Source organism: Pimephales promelas, chromosome 10 (genome assembly GCF_988280905.1).
Source record: "Pimephales promelas chromosome 10, fPimPro1.hap1.1, whole genome shotgun sequence".
Lineage (NCBI taxonomy): Eukaryota > Metazoa > Chordata > Actinopteri > Cypriniformes > Leuciscidae > Pimephales > Pimephales promelas.
This window is the reverse complement of record NC_142778.1, coordinates 32,426,791-32,448,244: the sequence shown is the minus strand read 5'-3', so window position 1 is coordinate 32,448,244 and position 21,454 is coordinate 32,426,791. Positions and strand designations below refer to the sequence as shown.

Below are 21,454 nucleotides of genomic sequence, written 5' to 3'. Positions count from 1 at the left end.
AATTCGTAAAACTGCGTGCTCATCATAAAGCCTTCCCAGCTGGCCATATGAGTGCTGTGCAAACCAAAACCATACTACTGTAGTGTTCAGTACACAGAAAGCGGGATTTGCCAAGCTGCACTGTCCTCATTTTTCAAAAGCAACATTCCAGTTTTATAGGTCGAGACCATCAGCAAGCTAAGAACAAAAATGTACTCAAAGTCTCTTTGACGTCATTCTAGATTTTTTTATTATTCAGTACTCATTTGTAATATAAAATATAATAAAAAATGTAATAAAAAATATAAGTGTAGCATGTGTAATACAGACACTTTTTTGAAAGGTTTTATCATAAGTAAATACAAATTGGGATATTATGCATAAATACTATTCACTGTTGGGGAAGTAGTTAACTACAAGTAGCGACGCTACTGACTACTTTTTGCAGCAAGTAGCGGTGTAGCGCGAGCAAAAGCTACATTGCGTTTGTCGAGCCTGCGCGAATCAGCGCAATGCAAGGCTATTCTTCTTGTTAGATTTCAAACTCATTTTTTGCCATTACCGCCACCTGTTGTTTAATAGGGACTTTAAGCAACACCCTCTGGTGGAACGGCAACGGCATTCTGTCGGTCTATTGCGCATGCGCGACATTAACTGCTCCTTCGCGACGTTTTACTGTAACCGTCTACTACGGGAGAACAGCTGATTTGCCGTAGTCGTTACTACGTGACAGAATAAGAAAGTTAATGTTATGGTTTAGGTTATGTGGCATTGTAATCGTTTCTGTATATCATTAAATGCCAAAATCAACCCTTCTCTTACTTTTTAAAATCGCTTTCTTTTTTTATTTAGTCTTATGATTAAATTATCCCCTATGTCGTCCTCTTTACTGTTGCTTAGTGATGTTTGCGCTCTTTAGCTACGGCAGTTAACTGTTTACTTCCGGCTGCCGTTCTATCAACAGCTGTTGCTTAAAGTCCCTATTCACGCATCTTGCGGCTAACGGTTCACTGACGTACAGAAGTGGGTTGACACACTCATATTATGATTAGACAAGACGTGACGGCAGATTTGGAGGATGGAGAAACAACTAACGTTAATTATTACCCATGGCCGTATTTGTCCAAGTTCAATCGGTATTTTTGTAGAAAATGTTCTACATGCAATTTACGTTGGATGTGTTTTGTTCTTGCAATGTTGTAGGCTGTTTGTTGCAATGTTGCACTTTTGACATACAGTCTGAGATATTTGAGTTTTGTGTGTAATAAAACAATACTCTTTGAAATCATAATTATTTATATTTTACTTAAAACATTCATCAGACACTTATTCAGTTATTTATAATATACGTAAGTAGTTTCAATGTAGCTAACTACGTTTTGATAGTAACTTGTAGTGTAGCTAATCTACTTTTCCAAAAGGGTAGCTTGACTGTAGTTTAACTACTTTAACTTACGAGTAGCTTGTAGCTTGTCAAACTACAGTTTCAGAGTAGCTTCCCCAACACTGATTCTATTTTTAGTCTTGCAAATATTCTTAGTTGTCTACATGATACTTGTGAAAGCATTCTCATTCATTCACTACATATTTTTTTGTTGTAAAGCAATATTTGAATGGAATTCATACACAAAATCCTAAGAATTGTTATGAAGTTTTAGACATTTATTTTTAAGTAAAATAAAGGGATAGTTCACCCAAAACTGAAAAAAAAAAGTCATCATTTACTCACTCTCATGTCATTCCGTACAGTATCAGTATGGCTTTCTTTCTTCCGTGAAGCACAAAAGAAGATTCTTTGAAAAATGTCTTTGTTTTTGTCCATATTTTGAAAGTCAGAGTGGTCCAGTGTTGTTTGGAGTTATACAGTTTTGAAATGACATAAGGGTGAGTAACAGAATTTATGACAGACTTTTCATTTTGGGGTAAAGTATTCCTTTAAAATCTTTTACTGAAAATGTCTAAAACTGCATAAAAGGAGTCAGCTGGGCCAAGTTATCTTTTATTCATGCTGATGACACTGCTGGTGAATTACCTGCATGGCAGAACTGCAGAAGAATGCACAGAGCCATCCACAATGCCTGCGCTCTCCATCAGTGGCCCATCTGCTCTCTTTTCTGCAACGAGAGGGCCCTCACCTGCATTAAAAATGAATGGACACACTCTCCCCTTATGTAACAGCCACCCCATGTCAGCTTTACCTCTTTACAACAGCTTTTAAAGAGGTTGCTGATGCTGTGCCCCCTCTCAATGGCTTTGTGCCTTTCCCTCTGTGATTTTAAAGAACGGGAAATCACTGTGTTCTGTGTTGCAAAACTTCCTCTTGCATGACTAAAGAGCCTCTTTGCTGTTGTAAATTGCCATTCAACGCCTTTTTTAACTGAAAAAAAAAGGTTGGCTTTATCCTGAAATTGTCTTGTAGGACATCAACAAACACATGCAGGACATGTATATCTGCACAATCAGGCGTCAGCAGATTTCTTTCTGCCACTTACTGAGGTGGAACGCAAGCTGGTGGCAAGCTGCCGCATTTCCCACGTCGGCCCTCCGGCCCGCTGTGTAGGAGCCTGACCCCGATGCATGAAGGGTCCCAACAAAGCAGCCTTGTCCCTGCTCAGTGGGCCAGCTTCTACTCATAGCTGTAGAGATCGCCCACAGCCAGCTCTCTTTCTGAGGCCATGATTCAGCCGTAAAGAAGCGGCGCAGAAATAAGCTATTGAAGCCTCCACTCTCTTCTCCTGCCCGGCTACATGTTTTACAGTGCTGGAGAAACCAGGAGCAGAGATATCAGCCGTGGACCTCCATCAAAAGTGCTGTTGACTTTGATTTTGGTTGAAGGCAGTACTGTATGTCTCCATAGAGACACATGTAAAGATCCGTGCAGGAGTTATACAGTATACCGATATAACCAACGGATATCAGTCCTCAGCAATATTGATTTTATCCATAACAACACAGGGCTGTGTTCTCATATTGTACCGCGTGCGATTCTGAAAGAGGATACCGTATAGTGATATTATTAATCAAATGACTTGTACAAAGAGGAAGTAACCCAAAGCCCTTTTAAGATATGTCAGTCCACTTTTCAGCCATCTTGGCAACACCCCGTATAATATAGGCATTCAAGTTCATCTCCTGTTTTGCTAAATGGGGGCAAATTGCTATCTCCAAATAAAATCTCCCAATTTTAAACCAAAAAATGCATTGTAAAGTTTGCTGCTTTATTTGAAATCAAGCAAAGCTTAAAACTGTATTTTTTTTCCCCTAGTTTTTGTCTATAGTGATTTGTAAATAAATTATTATTATGTATTGGTATTGGCTGATTGATTTAATATTTTAATTGTGCAGTTATTTCCTTTTTAACATATGGATGAGTTAATGAATTAATCTTGTAAAAATACTACATTTATTAAATGCAATCTTTGACAAATTTTACAACAATATTTTTTTATACACTACTTTTCTGATGCTTAAATTTCATCTTCTTGTTATTTCTTTTACACAAAATAGTACACAATTATTAATATTAGATATTTAGTCGTTTTCACCCAGTATCAGCCTGAATTAGAATAGGGTGCATCCCTGAAAATTAAATTTCTTATAGGCTACAAAAGTTTTGTTATAGAGATTTTTCTAGAGAATCAAGACCAATCAAAATGAAACGAGGCTCTGTTTTGACTAAAATGTGGGAATTTGATCCATTGCCTCCTCGTAACTTTAGACTGTTTGTCCAGCTATATAGAAACTGCTTCCTCACAGATCCAGTGTTATTTACTTTTTATTTTTGTCAAACAGTTAGCTTGTCAAAGAATAGGTGAAGAGTTATTATTGTTACTATTATATATATTTATATGTGGAGAGTTTTCATGGCATCTGTTTGTATATAGTTCAGTGAGCTTTGATTTGTATCTGGTATGTTAACTTAAAATAAAAAATATTGATCACAAAAACAAAAAAGAATAGGTGAAGAGTTCAACATTTATTCTCTAAACCTCCCATTAGTGTTTTTTTTTCTCTCTTCTTGCCTTCTCCCGGTGAAATGTTTCGCATGGAGGCACTTATCTAAATAAATAAATTGTGTTAAAGTGATAAATGCCACACAAACAATCAGAATGTTTTCCCCTCATTTGTCCCTTTTTCTGTCCTCTAGAAACCAATGCATCCTTTGCTGCTTTTTCATTGACTTGCTTAAATTCCTGTTCTATGTGAAAAGTCAAATCATTCCAACACTATCTCACGACCAATTCGTACGAATTCGACGCATGATTAAAAAGTGGCTAATTCGTACTGATTCGTACGACCTCACTCGTACTAATTCGTACGATTTGTCTAAACCCACGTGATGGTTATGTTTAGGGGCGGGGTAAGGGGTAGGTCATTCGTACGAATTCATACGAATTGGCCAATTCGTAAAATATGTACGATTTAGCAAAATCGTATTAATTCGTACGAGTGAGGTCGTATGAATTGTTACGAATTAGCCACTTTTTAATCATTCGTCGAATTCGTACGACTTGGTCGTGAGATCGGGTTGATCATTCCTACTTGCCACCACCATCTGTAGCAAAAGGCCTGGCCTTGCATATAGTATAGTCAGGAGAACAGATGTATTGCTTTCCACAGATGGATGTGTGAGTGGGGCACAGTGTGACGACCAGGCTCAGGGCTATGGACTTTGTCTCAAGTCTGGCCCGCAGTCAGTAGACCGAGATCACCATCCCTGAGCAAAGAGTAGCATGCGTATGTGTGTTTTCGGTGTGTGTGTGTGACTGTGCGCCTGCCGCACCGTGGTTCAACTTCAATAACACTCCAGGCGACAGGTGAAGCGTTGCGTGAAATCTCCCTTTGTGGATCCTGTCCACTTCTCTGTCTGATTAAAAGTGGCCGCGATCCCATCTGTGTCTCCCTTTTCAAAGGCTGTGGGTCTAAAGCAAGCCCTTTTATTTACTGAGTAGCAGCGCAGGATTGATGCAGCGTTTCCTCAGAGCATATCCATTCAACATCTCGCAGGGGTCTTTAAGGACCACTGGTGTTCCACGGTATTGGGTCTCCATTAGCACACTTTGTCCTTGTTCTCACCTTTTGCATTGCTCAGAGAATATGAAAGGATGTAGAGTTCAAAGGACTTTTCATGTATGATGGACCTCAGTCTAGAAATTGTGTATGATAGAACAAGACCGTGGAAGTTTTCGGACCTTTTGTGAAATAAGTCAGGTTATTGATGATATTTAAGGCATATTCACTGTTTATGGGTTCAGAATATGTCATCCTGTTAGCACATTTGGTCTCATCCTTTAATTTGTTAAACAAAAAGTGTTGTCAATAATTTACTACAGGGGAGTCTACGGTGGAAAATATTTTCCATAGGGCTCATATTTTTGTAAAATGTTTATATACATCATAAATGCGTGTTTTATTTGAGCTGTGAACTCTATTGTTTGTCTAATTATTAGTTACTGAAGTAATTCTAATATATTAGTACTATATTGTTAAATCATGATATTAATTATTGGTATTGTGGCTATTTATGTGTGCATGATTATTTCCTTTATTTTTAGTAATCTATAGCTCACAAAAATGAATAGTAATAAATGAATAAATAAATCAAAATAAATGAATAAAAACACTACAAAATGAACTACTGTAAAATGTTATCTTTAGCGAATAATTTTTCATGCACATTATATTGCCGTGATGCCTAAATTCACTTGTAACTTTTAAAATGACTGAAGTTTTTAGTGTGTTATTTTTTATTTATTAAGACAAGTAATAGATTAATGATAATAGAATTTTGACATTTTCCATTTATCAGTTGTCACCATAGCCGTCAACGCTACCGTTTTCTGTTTCTCACGTATTTTAGCTCTTTTCCCGCTGTCTATTTAGTATTTTCCCGTAAAATTTTCCGTATTTTTATGCTCTTCAGCTTCAAGTCGTTAATCTTTAGATGCGGCGCCGCGCGTGCTGTTAGGCCGGAGATGAGACACACTGGCTGCGTGGTGTGTCCGTTTTTATTTCGGCTCCCATGTTAACAGAGCAGAAAACGCGTGCATGCTAGAAATAGAACCGACGCCTATTTTTTACGCGACACGCAAGTGCGTTGGAAGCGTTTTTAGGCAAAAAATAAAATAAAATAAAATTGGAAACAATGTTTATATGTCATTTTGTACACAAATGCATATTACAATAACAACATAGTGTGTCTTCTGAGTGACGGTCCACCATCAGGCTAAATATAGGCTCTTTAAAGCTACACAAAATGTGTAAATTTTATTGAAATAAACAGACAGCCCACTTCCCTATTTTGCGGATTTTGGAAGATGTGTGATAATGGTTGAAATTGTTGTCGTAAAGGCAAGAGCAACACACCGCTAATCCAAATATAGATTTTTTTTTTCTTTAAATGACACACGGACTCTCTTTCTCTCTCACACATATAAGCTAGTTATAAACTCTTTAGACATTTAATGATTAGAGCTTTATATTTAAAGTTTAAAAAAGAAATCCCTTATTTTGGGGATGGGAAATCTATTCTGGGAAATCTCCCTTATTTTCAATGTTCAATGTTGACAGCTATGGTTATCACCAATGACATTAGAATAATAAATGGTTTCTTTCTGGTATCCATGCACTTTCAATTTACCATTTTTTAGTGACTTTACATAATCATGACTAAAAACACAGTTTTTTTTTTAGAAAGTTTATCCTGGCGCATTATTCTACACGTGATATTTCCTTGTTTTGGCAAACTGAGGGACAAGCTGAAATAATTCTCTGTGGTAATAGAGCTTAATAAATATCAATGCATTCCTTTAATTCCTTTGAATTTGACCCGTTATTGAATTTCCTCTTACTGTAAGTCAATTTTAATTACTAAAAGGTGGACAAAAACTGTATGAACGAGCGAAAAGACTTTACAGTTGTTTAGTCTAAAGAAAGTCCTTATAGTTCCTGTTGTGTTTCAAATTGAATTCTGTTTGTGCTCCAAATGAAAAAGCTGCTGCAGGTAATTAAAATAATTAAATCATCCTTTCTCTTGTTCCTCTCCAACTGGAGGTAATGAAATCTTAGTAGCCCTACGTTGGTATTCTGAATACAGGCTTCTCAGTGTCCACATAGGATTCCTTGAAATCAGATATCAACTTCACAGCAGATATGTGGCGTCCATTTGTCCCTTTTACCCCCTCGCCTCTGTTAGATGCTCTCGAGAGCATTACTCAGCCATGCTGATATCAGTCCATTCTCATTAGCCCATATTATCATGGTTTGAACACATTAGCGATCCCAGCTAACAGCCTTTCTATTTGAATGCTGGGAGAAGTTAGGCTGCAGACTTGCATTCACATGGCTTACTGTATGTTTGCTTTGAGATTTACATGTATGACTTTTTCCCCACCAAATAACCAAACCGGTGGGTGTGCTTTTGTGAACGGCCGGCTGTCCTTTTGCAATACTCTGGTTGTTGCCTGAGTTTTCATTTACCTCAAATAGTAAGCAAATCAGGGAATGATTCAGGCAAATGTTTTAGGCCTCCATAAGAGGCTTGCATTGTTGTGTGTGGTTTTAAAAAGCAAATGCTTTTTTCTTTCCTGAAGAAATATTCAAAGGCCGACCAGTACAGTAGACAGTACCACTGTAACATATCAACCAATAAAGCACATCAAAATATAATAAAATCATTTTTAAAGGGACCGTTCATCAAAAAAAAAAACAAAAAAAAAAAAGGGAACTCTCTCAACAATTTTCATATTGAGTCAACTCATTTACACTTTACACAAAATTGCCATCTTAGTCTCGAGAAATTCTTTTGAGAATTATTTCCTGGAAAAGGCATAATCAAGAGACGCAGGATATGTAAATCTTGACCATTCCCAAATGTCAGCCCGTCTGTCTTTTCTGCATGAGATTCCCGTTTTGTTCCGTGTGAATAACGCCATTGTTTTATCACAAGCATGGGACTAAAAGCAGTCACTCTTGCTTTTCATCGGAGCCTTTGAAGCTGCAATCGGCATACAAGCGCCTCCAAACAGCCATGCAACTGTATTAGCTATGCTATGCATATTCATGCTCGTATAGAAGCTCTCGAGCTCGTAACAAGAGCTCGCTCACGGTTTCTATTGGCTCTGGATGTGGATGTAGTAAGGAGCCTGTGTCTGGGGAAGAGAGGAAGGAAATGAGGCTATGCTGTGGCACTGGGGGAGGGAGATATTTTTTGATAAGGGACTTTTATTCAACACTTTGGCTGATGTCATTGGGTCTGGGGATTTTTGGGACATTCAACACAACACACGACTCTGTGTTATATCAGTAATGTTGCCAAAGCCGTTAAATCAATCGCCATTTCATCTGAGCAATTTTGTGCAAGTGCTACAACGCCTCAGTAAGACTTGTGAAGTTTTTTTTTTTTTGTAAATATGCACACTTTGCAAGATAATTGCATTTATTTTTATAGCTGCTGAGATGAATTTAACTGTTTTGTTGGGAGCTTTGCATTGAATTGTTTGTGCTGTCAATCAAAGCTTGTGCTGTGATTAAGACCCGACTCTGCCTTAATGAATGCAAATTGGCACATCTGCTTCTGTGAGCTAGCTGGCCAGACTGTTCAATTAGCATGATTGATCAATTATCCTCCTCCTGCTGATGTGAGGATGGAAGGAGTTTGGCAGAAAGAAAGAAAAGCAACAGTGCGAGAAGTGAGAGATGGAGATGAACACTTTGGTCCAAATCCCTTAAGTCTGCTTATTAAAATATGGTCTTTAGATTTGATTAGTCTAAATTGGTAGTGATGGAATAATTTAAGTCATGCTTTCACTTTAAGCAACACCAATGTAAAATTAACTTTGACAAGACAAATTGAATTTTTTTGGCATTTTTAAAGAAAACTGTCAGATTTTTTTTTTTTTTTTTTTTTTTAAGATGTGAAAGACCATTGGATTCACCATTTTTTGGCCTTGATGTCCATTGATGTGTAATTCCATTACATTGAATTTGGCCATTTTATACAGTGGCCATTTTATTCAGCCTGTTTCTCTAATTTTAGAAAATAGCAGTTATACTGCAATTTAAAGTTTTGAGGTGGGCTAGATCTTTGAAAGATGTGTCCAAGGCTGCATTCATCTAATTAAAAATACAGTAAAACCATAGACTTTAAAAAAAATATGGACGTAGTGTCCATGACGTGACCTGTAGGTTTCTGAAGAGCGTTTTTGAAGCCTAAAGTGGGCGGGGCCAACCGTCGCCATCTTTGCAGTGCGTTACCTCTTTAAAAGAAAATGGGCAAAGAGGCAGGATGTGGGTGGAGCTGAGGCGCTACTGGCTTCGCGCTGAAGTGACAGCTGATTTTAAGTAAAGCCAATAGTTAAAGTTCATATTTTTGCCCTTCGAAATACTATAATAATTATAAGATGGAACTAAAAGTGAGACTGTTTATCGTGATGCACTTTATTCTGCTAGTTAAAGATGTATTATCATGCAGTAACTTACAATATTGCTCTGATCTTGTGCGTGTGACAGTGATTTATACGCATACATGTCAGTCAGCATGGCATCGCATGTCCATTTTAAAATCTGATTTTTGCCGCCTCTCATTTTCTCAAATGGGTTAAACCAAATATATTACCTCAGAAATTCAAGTAAATACACTAGAAATCCGCGCTCATTTAATGGTGTGAAGCATATATTGGATGGATGGAGAGAAAGCACTGACACCTGCAGAATTTCTTTTTATTTAACAAGTTAAATAAGCAGATCTTTTACGTGAGAGCAACACGCATAGCGAGTGTAGCCTGTATATGTCCAGACGTTTTTAAATCTAAAACGCAAAACGCAAAGAAATTGTCATACATCCATTTGTGCATGCAACGCTGGCTGTTCTCTATAACTTACTCGACAACGATGGAATCCAATGGCGTGGGCAAAGGTGTAATGCGTGTATTAAATTGTATGACATAATTCCGAAAAAAGCTCAAACACGGCAGATTTTGCAAGTACAGCAGCTGCTCGAATTAACTGAGGCCCCGTCCACACTACTGCGTTTTCGTTTAAAAACGGAGAATTAAAACGAATACGATCTCCGTCCACACCAGCGTTTTATCTTCGTATTAGAAACGATCTCCGTCCACATTAAAACGACTGAAAACGCGGATCACGTGACCATTCACCAATCAAAGAGCCAAGCGTCAGCCTCTGCGTCAGCGTTTCTGAAGTTCTCCGTTTTGTATGGTTTTGTCTCATCCACACTAAAACGCCCTCCGGAGATTCAAAACGCAAAACGCAGCTGCAGCGTTTCTAAACTTCTCCGTTTTAGGTCTTTGTTTTTCCCGTTTTAGTGTGGACGGGAGGTGCAAACGTAGCAAAACGAAAACGCAGTAGTGTGGACGGGGCCTAAGGTTGACGCTAACAGACAGCAAACAAATCCACCTGTCACTCAAGTGGCCACGCCCTTAATTATGCAGAACTTTAAGGCTTAATATAATTTAAACGGACAAGTTTTAAAAAAATTCACCACCCTCACAGTCGCCATGAAGGGTAAAGTTGGCTATATAGACCAAAACAACTTTTGACACCAGGCTGTAAACATATTTTTTTTCTGCCATTTTAATATGGGGGAGATTCAGATTTGACTCCCTTTTGCTGCCAGCCTCAAGTGGCCAGTCGATGAATTGCAGTTTAATTCACTTCCATGTTGGTTTCAAGAGAGAGACGGGTAGGTTGCCGCTTGTGTTAAACCAGTGAAATTGTGAAATATTGTTATATTTTAAAATAATAATTTGTTTTTGTAGCATGTCATTTGTCAACATTTAGCCTGCTCTAACGAAGAGCGAACTCAGTCGTCTCTCAGTATGTGTTGTTAATACCATGAAAATGACATATTCATCCCTCTCTTAGCAGGCTTAGGTGGCAGTCTAATGGAAGTATTATTTATATGGCCCTGTTGATTAAGACTTCGCTGCTAAGCTCATTTTCCAAACATTAGCGTCAGCGTGTCTCAGAGGGGCCTGTCTGGGATGTTTCAGAGACAGATCAGGGCTGGAGTGCTGGTATCTTTAACGGTGACATATCCAGATAATTGAGCTCACCATATTCAGGCACCAGTGTCCTTCCAATCACATTTGCCCTGCCTTACTAGTAGGCAAACCAGACTAAACAGAGCTCTTTCTGCTCTCTTGTTGTCAGGATGTTACCGTTTGATACTGTTGGAAAGACGACTAAGGGACGGACAAACATAATTTATCTCGTTTTGACCTAGTCCATGTTTTTAATTCGATTGTCATTGTTTGCAGCGATCTCCAGCTGAAAGCAGGGGCATCCGAGTCCTTACTTGAGGTTTTGGCAGGCACTGTACTAAGGGATCACTCACTCGCACAATGACTCACCTCACCTCACGCTCTGGCGGGGCAGACGACCCCTACGGTTCTGGACTATTAACCTAGTCTGCAAGGATTAGTCTAAAAAGGGTCAGGGGCTTAATTTGCGCTTGATTTGAACAGACGACAACACGCAAGAAAAGATTGCATTTTAATTGGCTAGCGCTTAACTTAGTGGCTTGACTTTGGGCTGGCCAGGGGCCAGATTGACTGTATGATCTGCTAAAGCTATGTTTGACATTTGAAAAGGCTGAAGGGGGGATGCATGGTCAGTTACACTGCTCGGCTCATCCTGGGTGGCTCTTTAAACCACACACACAGTGTCCTCAGTTTTTCCGGAAATACATTGATGAATAATAAATAAAATAAAATAAAATAAAATATTACATTTTGAGGTCTTCTGATTCAGTGAATTAAAATGACTACTTTTTTAGTTAATCATTTTTGTTATATTCTTTGTCCTTTTTTAGCAGCTGTCAGTTCTCGTTTGAGTTTCACACTGTTTTGATAAACTACTTATTAAATCTTGTCTAATTTCCCTCATGATCTGTAACATATCACTTCATTTCAGTGATCTCCGTTTCTCTCTATTCTCAATTCCCACTGCTCACTCTTTAATGTCTCATCTACTGCCACTCTCTTTCTTTCCTTCCTACTTTTTTATATTTTCCCATTATGCCGCTTTCTCTCACATCTTGATATTAAAGTGCTTATTAAGTCAAACGAAAATGTCAGCTGTATTGACATAAAGGAAAGGTGTCTTCTTTAGGATATTCTAATATATGTGCAGTATCTCTCCAATATGATTCTTAATAATGAGCTGGCATTCTACATTATAATTGTTGCGAAGACTAAGGAGGAATCATTTTATTAGTCTGCCTTTTGTTTGATTTTTTTTTTTTTCATCATTTTCATAAAGCAGCTCCGTAACATGATGCCATCACCACCAAACGTCACTGGTGGTATTTTTTGAGGTGTGAACGTACAGCACACATAATGTGAATTTTGGTGAATATGCTTCTATCTTGGTCTCATCTGACCACAGAATTGTTGCTCTCATTGCAACTGGGTCACTTTTGTGTGTGCAAATTATAGTTGTCATTTCACACATTCTCAGTTGTATGCTGTAGATCCTACAGAATGTTTTTTTTTAAAAAAAAGTTGCTGGTCACTGGCATTTTTTAATCATTGTCACAAATTGGCCCCAGAATATGGATATCTGAACATGCAATATATCAAAAGGAAAGAAATGCGCCTCTTTTTTTAAGCTTCATGCATTCGTCAATGCATTAAGTTTCATGATTTGAACGATTCATAGGTAGAAGCAATTGTTATGTTATATAGATTACATTAGTTATATATATATGTTATATAGATTTACATTAGAAAATTATCCATTATTTATGAGTCACGTTGAGGTATTTTTCGTGACTGTTTCAAAATGACACAAGTCTGTTTGTGACAAGAAATGGCTTCTGCATTCGACCTTGTACATGAAGATTTTATAAAGAACTTTGACCTCATCTTAAAGAGGCGGTTTACCTAATAAATATTTCAAGTAGAATTGTTTTCTTATCACTAGGGTAAATCAATGACCAAACTGTGGCAACAGTTCACCTCCACCAATGCTTGCTTAAATAATGTGTTTTGTCAATCTACTGACTAAAAACAAACACTCCTCTTCTCTGAGTCAGCGCAGTTCTGGTAGTTTCTGAAGGAAAGTGTTGTCATTTCTGCTAATTATAATAAGAGGAGTCAGGAATGGGAAATAATGAAGAAAATATTACAGACAAGGTCATAAATATATCAGTTGTTTCACTCAGAAAGCACTGAAATGACTCACGGAATACATTGATAATATTGTGGTCGTCTCCTGCCTCGCAGATTTTTTTCTCATGTAAATTTGAATATGCTTACAGTAGATTCTCCAAGATAGCAACATCTGCAATCAGAATTTAGTCATTTCAGTGTGAACAAATTCTTCTAAGACCACATAATCTATCCACATCCATTTTATAGCTCTACACTCCTGATCTATGTCATGTAGTTTTGTGTTTGTTTCTGTTTCTTAGATTTTAAAGAGAAACATCTGTGTGATACTTATAATTATATAATTCGGTAACACTTTACAAGAATGTCCATTAGTTAACTACATTAGTTAATATGAACTGCACATATGCAGCATTTATTGATCTTTGTTAATGTTAATTTCAACATTTACTAATATTTTATTTAAATCTTGTTAACATTAGTTAATGCACCGTGAACTAACATGAACAAACAATGAACAGTTGTATTTTTATTAACTAACGTTAACAAAGATGAATAAATACAGTAACAACTGTATTGCTCATGGTTAGTTCATGTTAGTTAACTGATGTTAACTAATGAACCTTATTGTAAAGTGTTACTTAAAATTCTACACATTCCATTTGGATGCTATTGAATGAGAGTGTGAGATATTTGAGAGTTTGGATTTAATTTTGTTAAAGGATAGTGTCATGGAATAATCGTTTTTAATTTTATTTTTAATAACCTTATTATTTATGCATAGGTTTCTGCAGTTTGTGCAACCAACAGTTCTCAGGTTGAGAGATATACATTTGAAATCGAATGCTTAATTGATGGCCTCGTACAAAGAGTCACATTGATTAAATGGTGGTGGTGGCGCAGTGGATGAGACACATGCCTTTGGTGTGAGAGACCCGGGTTCGAATCCCCCGATGTGTCCCTGAGCAAGACACTTAACCCCTAGTTGCTCCAGAGGCGTGCGACCTCTGACATATATAGCGATTGTAAGTCGCTTTGGATAAAAGCGTCAGCTAAATGAATAAATGTAAATGCATAGCCTATTCTTACTGGAGTGAAGTGCACATGTCAGGTTAAAAAAGCACTGTCTTTACATACCACACTAAGAGCTGCAACAATAATGGTGTTGAATCAAGCTGCCTCCTGCAGCTTTTCAAAGTGCCCTTTTTTATAGGACAAGGACTCCCTTTCCTCTGGGCTTTCAGTCTACTCTAGAACAAGAGCACAGCCCCTCTTTGAAGCATGCCATTTTCTCTCTCTTCTGAAACAAAGAGCTACATGTGGTTCATTCTTCTGATAGCCACTCTATAAGACCCTGTCTCTCTGACAGCTCTCTAGATTCAAGGTCTGAATTCGTGGTAATTGTTGTTCTTTTCCCCTCCATGTAAAGTGTGACCAGGTTGCTGTGGAAACACAGTTTGGTGTTTACCTCACAACAGAGACCAGCAAGAATCAGTGGCAGCAGAATATTCCTCTTTCACTGAAAGTATCTCTCCCGGAAGCGAATATAAAGGACATGCAACGTTAAAGGATTTAAAGTAAGACTGTGCGCCACATCTAGCCAAACATTATACTTTCCAAGTGGAAAATGGACTGTGCATGGCCATGTTATCTATGACGCATCAGTTGGAGAGCGCATTTTAGAAGAATAGGGTTCATGCTTATTGATGAACTCTGAAAACTGAAACACTGAAGCGAATGTCTTGCTCTTTCAGAACGTCCCTTCTTCCTTTGAGCGTGATGCTTGTTACCTGGTTACTGCCAAGAGATTCTTGTTTTTAGCACGTGTCGTGCCTCATTGATGTCAGAACAACTTTTTCTAACCCCCACCCCTTCTCTCTTTCTCTCTCTCTCTCTCTCTCTTTCTCATTTTCTAGCAAAACTAATATTTTTCATTTAAAAACCAGGCCTTCTTCAAGAGGCTGAATTAAATAAGAGACAAAGCAACAAAAGGCCTCGAGCGAGGTGGGTCTTTGGTAAACATTAGTCTCCAATGAGACTAATGAGGCAGGCTCTAATCTCAAGTGCTTGAACATAGATGCGCTGACTCTGAGCAAATAACCCTGGTGCTTATTCACAGAGGAAACAAGAGGGGGATGAAGCACGCTGCAAATGAATGACTAATTCTGAACTATCATTTTCACTCTCAGCTCACTGGATTAATGCGATGTTTCTCGTCTGAGTATCGATACTGTTCAGTAAATCTGTAGTTCATGTATTATAAATGTTTGTAAACTAGTAGATTTTCTATTCTTTTCTTTTTTGTTTACTGAAACTGAAATGCAGTGTTGGGAAAGTTCACTTTCTACATGAACTTGGTCAAAGAACTAGTTCAGTTCATAGATCATGCCACAGACAACAATTATTTTATCGACGGGCAGTTTGCACAGAAATGTAAGATTTTTCCCATCCTCACCGACCTCGTCTTAAAACCCGTTTAAACGATCGTACGACGCCTCCTCGCTTGCTTCTTTGTCGACGGCGGTCTTGTGTTGCCAGATTGGGTGATTTTCGCTACATATTAAGGCCTGTTTACGTGTGTTTTAGCCGGGTTTTCGCCTGAAAGGCTCTATAGAAATCTGGTACTTGTACGAAGTTAAACTGAGAGAGCGTGCGTTCACAGACACCAGAATGAACGAGTTCACAGTAAGGTTCATCAAGCAGTAATACAGTACGTTCAGTTCACGTTCGCACAACACTGCTGATATGTATCTGTAGTTGTCCCCCTCACTGAAGTAATTTGTTACAATCTAGTAGTTTCTAAACACACAGCTGAAACTGTTGTTTAGGCTTTCCAAGGAACATTAGGCTAATTGGTGACCACAATATTTTCCTTGTACTGGCCTACAACCAGTTGCCTACATATAGTGACTATTGAACTAGTGTTAAGAGAGACAAATGATATATTTGGCCATTTTGAGATTATTGACTTTGAAAAACTCATTGATTGGGAAACATTATGGAAATAGTTAGAAACTCAACCTGGTTATGGGATCGCAATGATTACAACTTTGAATCATAGCTATTTATTAAAGGCCAGTTTATCAACTGAACTAATTATTGAGTTTATTCTGCTAATAGCTTAGTGTAATGAAAAGAAATCCTTCCAGATGAAGCCATCCTTCCAGTCAAGCTAAATTAACTTACAAAAATGTAATTTGGATAGTTAAAACTGTGTAAACTGTTGGGTTCTTTCTTGACATTAATGTATTTAGTTACAAATATTTAAGTATTAGTTCTTCTTACCAACATATATAACATATATATATATATATATATACAGTATATATATATATATATATATATATATATATATGAAGAGTTCAGATGCAAAAGCCTCTAAATGCCATTTGAAATTTTCTTCTTTAATGACGATTTATATCAAGCTTGTATATTTAAGTTCAGTAATTTCACTTAAATAACAATTAATAGGTAATTATCATTGCCATTTAAGTGAAATCACTGAACTTAAATATACAAGCTTGATAAAAAATTATCATTCTAGAAGAAAATTTCAAATGGCACTTAGAGGCTTTTGCATCTGAACTCTTCATATATATATATTTTTTTTCTTGGGTATTTTTGAGGTGTCCATTGACTGCTTTTGCTTGTTTTGTTGAACTTCACATGTCAGATGGCTGATTGAAAAAGAGTACAAGAGCAGCCACATCTGGCGGCTGTCTTCACCCTTGTGCTCTCTGTCCTGTTAAGTCTTGATAGGTGTGTCTATGACAGATCCCTGCCTGCCCTCTCCTCTATGGGTTCTCTAGGTCCTCTAGGGAAAAAAAATCATATTGACAGACAAACAGAAAATATTTCTGTGATACATCCCTGTATTCTCATCACATTACTGAGACTTTACCAACTTACTGTATGTTTTGAGTGAAATGGACATGACAACCTTTTATTTTTCAGGGCAGGGATTGGAATCGATAGAACTTTGCTTTTCATGGTATTGGTGCTAGAATATCTCAATGGTCTCAATTAAGAGGCTTTCATTCATTTTCAATGCTTAGATGCAGAACATAGCAGTGTAATAGAAGCAAAAATGGAAACAATGAAGTGCCCAGTCTACTTGAACTTAACAAACCTCTCTCCTCCCTCCCTTCTTTTTCCTGGTTACCATCAGAACCATTCCCTAGATAGCAGGCGCAAAAGCTAATGGAAGTGTCCTCTTTGACTATTGATTACTCTCCAGTGGGAGGGGGAAAAGCATCTCCGACACAGGCAAACATGATTGAATGTAATTCAATAAGAGCAAGAATGGGGCCTTCTCTCTCTCTTTCTCTCTCTACCTCAGATACTGTTCCACGGTTCCCAGCTCAGCGATCTGGCACGTGTTTGCCAATTTCAGCCATGAATTATTCTCAGATGACGTAAGACCAAATAGCCTCTGTGATGATTTCGACACTGTTGAATGTGAAAGATCATGTTTACTTACTGCGGCATGATTTTTAATGTAGAGCGTGCAGGCAGTCCGGCAGTTTGGTGAAATTATTATTCGATGTTCAAGACCTGGCACATGCAGTGATTGTTATGCTTTCAATTAAAATTCTTTCAGCGACGTATTTTGTTCTTTGCAGGAGTGGGTTGAACTGATCTCAGTGGTGATGTGAACCGCCCGAGGAGGGATTTTAAATCAGTTGACACTGCTTATGGTTTGATTTTTTTTTTGCATATGCTTTGATTCATTGTAAAAACTTGGCGGCTCACCACGGATTTGACTTTAAAGAAAGTTTGCTGTCTAACACATTCCCGAATGTCTCAAAGGTGTAAAGGTTGGATGTACCTAATTTTACAAAACGAATTTGCAATTGCAAAACGAGAAATGATTTGGAATGCAAGGCAAATGAAGAAGTACACACCTACTCTGTTTCTTCCTTTCCACTTGAATTAGTGTTAGGACAGCAACACAGCACAGAACACCCGATTTACTGAAGAGTAAAGTGATAACCTCTCCCATAATGCCCTCCCTTTTCATGGAAACCTGTTTTTTCTGTATCTGAGTCATGAGTAGGAGGCTTGTCTTCTTCTTTCCACGAAAGACACGTGTGTACTCAAAGTTAAGTTTCATTGCAGTACTGCAGATCAGCCCAAACAATCATGTGCGCTTCACTTAAAGGCTTATCGAGATTACAGACACTTGTAGGTGTATTTACAGCATCTGTATCCAGTGTCTTTTTAATCAAACAAAGCGTACTTAATGTTTTTACGTGCGACTTGTCAACCTGAAACTACCATGTTTTGCGAGTCCGTTAACAGTTGATGACCTGAAAAATGGCAAAACCACCGACCACCTTATATATAAATGCCTATGTGAAACAGTCCACCACAAGCCCATAGGGCAGTTTGTTAAATATGTTTTCCAGCCCATTCGTCACCTGTGTCCCCCTCTTTTGACCTAACATACCACACAATGTGAGTATCAAGGCCGCGGTCAAGGCCGGTGGTTTTCTGGAGGCGAGGTACGTGAGTAGAGGTGCTTTCACAGATTGATGAGGCCTGCTCGGTGGCAGGGGTATAGGGTGTTACAGAACAGACGTCCTGCTGGCACGACCTACCCTCTCTGCTTTCTCCTCTCTGCCTTATCGGAATTCCTAATTGTCCTTATGAATATTTTAGAGGAGAGCAGGAACGGAGGGGTTCGGTGGGGGGGCTATTGTTTCAAGGGCTCTGATGGCTAATGATCCAGTCTGTGGGTCAAGACGGTTGGGAATGAAAGACAGGTAGCGAGAAAAAAGACTAACGGGCTCGGGAGGAAATGGGTATTGGGGAAGGATGAGGAAAACGATTAATTCATCTCTCGCTTATTTCCTCCCTTTGTTCGTCATTAACTGTAATAGTTTTACTGTAGATGTGACTGTTAAATAGATGAGATCATTTATTTAGGCCAGTGGGATTGAAGAGCAACATCGTTGCAAGGAAACTTGAGCGATGACTTTGATATGCCTTCACCTCAATTTTGGTTTCAATTCCCAATCTGCTCTCATGTCTCAAAATACCCTTGATTGTGAAAGCGTTCCTTCCCTCACTGTGGCTGCTAATAGCTTGATCAAACCCGCCAGCCTACAGTCTGTGAACATCTGCTTGTCTTTGTGGGAAACTATTGCTCCTGGAAGTGTAACACACTCTTACTAGCTAATATGAAATGGCGTATTCATATAAAAACAGCAATCTTAGCGGTATTTAACTATGGTGCGTAAAAGGCGAAAGAGATGCCCCCAACGTGAAAACGACTGTAGATTCTGTCGGGTGGGGAGGCTCATTTCACAGTATATTGGGTTTTTTTCTAAACAGCTGCGTAGAAATCATAATTACCGCTTACTGAAAACGAGCCCCCGCTGTCCAGCTTCCTCTGAGAGGAGCGCTCAGACAATAGCACAGAGGCAGGAAGGACACGCACGGGGTCACATCCTGGTTTTTGACTCGATAGCCCATAGAATGAGATCTGAAGTGCAGCACAATGAGAAATTTCTTAGTATAGCTATTTTCTTAACCATATGCATTATTATAAGGGCCACTTTTTCTATTATTGTTTTTTTTTACCTCACATGGTTCTGAATGAATGGGCATCAATGAGCTTGTGAGGGACAAAGAAAGTGGAAGTGGAAGTTCCTTGTAATGATGGCTGCTGACTTTATTGAAAAATGGTGTAGGATTTACTTTGAAAAAATGTTCTCTCAGGAATTGCTAGAGAATTTCACACATGAATTTAGTATGAAATTTTGAAGTAAAAAGACATACTCCAGTAATCTTTGTTTTATTTATAACTTTTTTTTTTTGTTCATGACCGTATTCCTCAACAGATAACAGATTTTTTCCTAAGTTTTAAGGGTACTGCTCACTCTCCGCTTGGATAAACATGCTAAACAAAATACACTGGACACAGTGGTGATGTCATAAGGATTAGCATGCTGCTCAGTGTTGCTACAGGGATGACTCTGTAGGGCCAAATATATGGAGATGCCTGCTAGAAATGAGGTTAGGACAGATTACAATACACCAGTCACCCAGAGAGAAACCACACCTCCATTTTGAATACAGCAATATATGATTGAGCATGCAAACATTACAGCAGATATCCTTAATCTAAGCTAAGATTACACATCTTTCTTTTATTTACTCCACTGTAGAGGTCGTGTTAACCAAATATTTTCCTCCTTTGACTGATTAATCTGAATGCTGCCCATCATTTTGACAGTTTACGCTGAGGGTGATTATTAGGAACACCATACTAATACTGTGTTTGACCTCCTTTCGCCTTCAGAACTGCCTTAATTCTACGTGGCATTGATTTAACAAGGTGCTGAACGCATTCTTTAGAGATGTTGGCCCATATTGATAGGATAACATCTTGCAGTTGATGGAGATTTACATCCAAGGCATGAAGCTCCCGTTCCACCACATCCCAAAGATGCTCTATTGGGTTGAGATCTGGTGACTGTTGGTGCCATTTTAGTGCAGTGAACTCATTGCCATGTTCAAGAAAACAATTTGAAATGATTCGAGCTTTGTGACATGGTGCATGGTGCACACATGGTGCGTCTTCTGCTGTTGTAGCCCATGGCTTCACAAATGCTTTGCTGCATACCTCGGTTGTAACGAGTGGTTGTTTCAGTCAAAGTGTCTCTTCTATCAGCTTGAATCAGTCGGCCCATTCACCTCTGACCTCTAGCATCAACAATGCATTTTCGCCCACAGGACTGCCGCATACTGGATGTTTTTCCCTTTTCACACCATTCTTTGTAAACCCTAGAAATGGTTGTGCGTGAAAATCCCAGTAACTGAGCAGATTGTGAAATTGTGAACCAGAACCACACGCCTAAATGCATTGAAGCAACTGCCTTGTGATTGGTTGATTAGATAATTGCCTTAATGAGAAATTGAACAGGTGTTCCTAATAATCCTTTAGGTGAGTGTATGTTGTCACTTGTAACTGTAATTCCCACCCCTGTCCAGTTGGTGGTGAATGCGCTCCAGTGTGGCAGCAGAGCATGGGTTCGGCCTCCAAAACAAAATTAAATTTGCCACGAGAAGTCGTCTCAAAGACGCAAACTCTAATGACAATTGTCTCTGCATCAGGCTCCCTTGATGAGTTTAATTATGCTCAGACGCGCATCCAGTTTAAGTTGATCCAGGAGGAAGATTTGAGTGCTTTGATTTGAAGTTTTGTTCATATAATCAGAATTTTATTTGGTAATATATTGCACTGTTCATATTTGCCTGTTGAGGCTCAAAAGGTTGTGCTTTAGTGGCCTCCTCTGTCACTGCTGGAGAGAGAAAAACAACATTCATCTGCTTTG

At 38.4% G+C, this 21,454-nt stretch overlaps 1 protein-coding gene across 11 annotated transcripts in view; it reads left to right on the top strand.

Moving 5' to 3' along the window:
* Positions 1-21,454, top strand: part of mef2aa (myocyte enhancer factor 2aa) — a 107,778-nt gene that overhangs the window by 53,519 nt on the left and 32,805 nt on the right. The gene's annotated exons all lie outside the window — the stretch shown is intronic.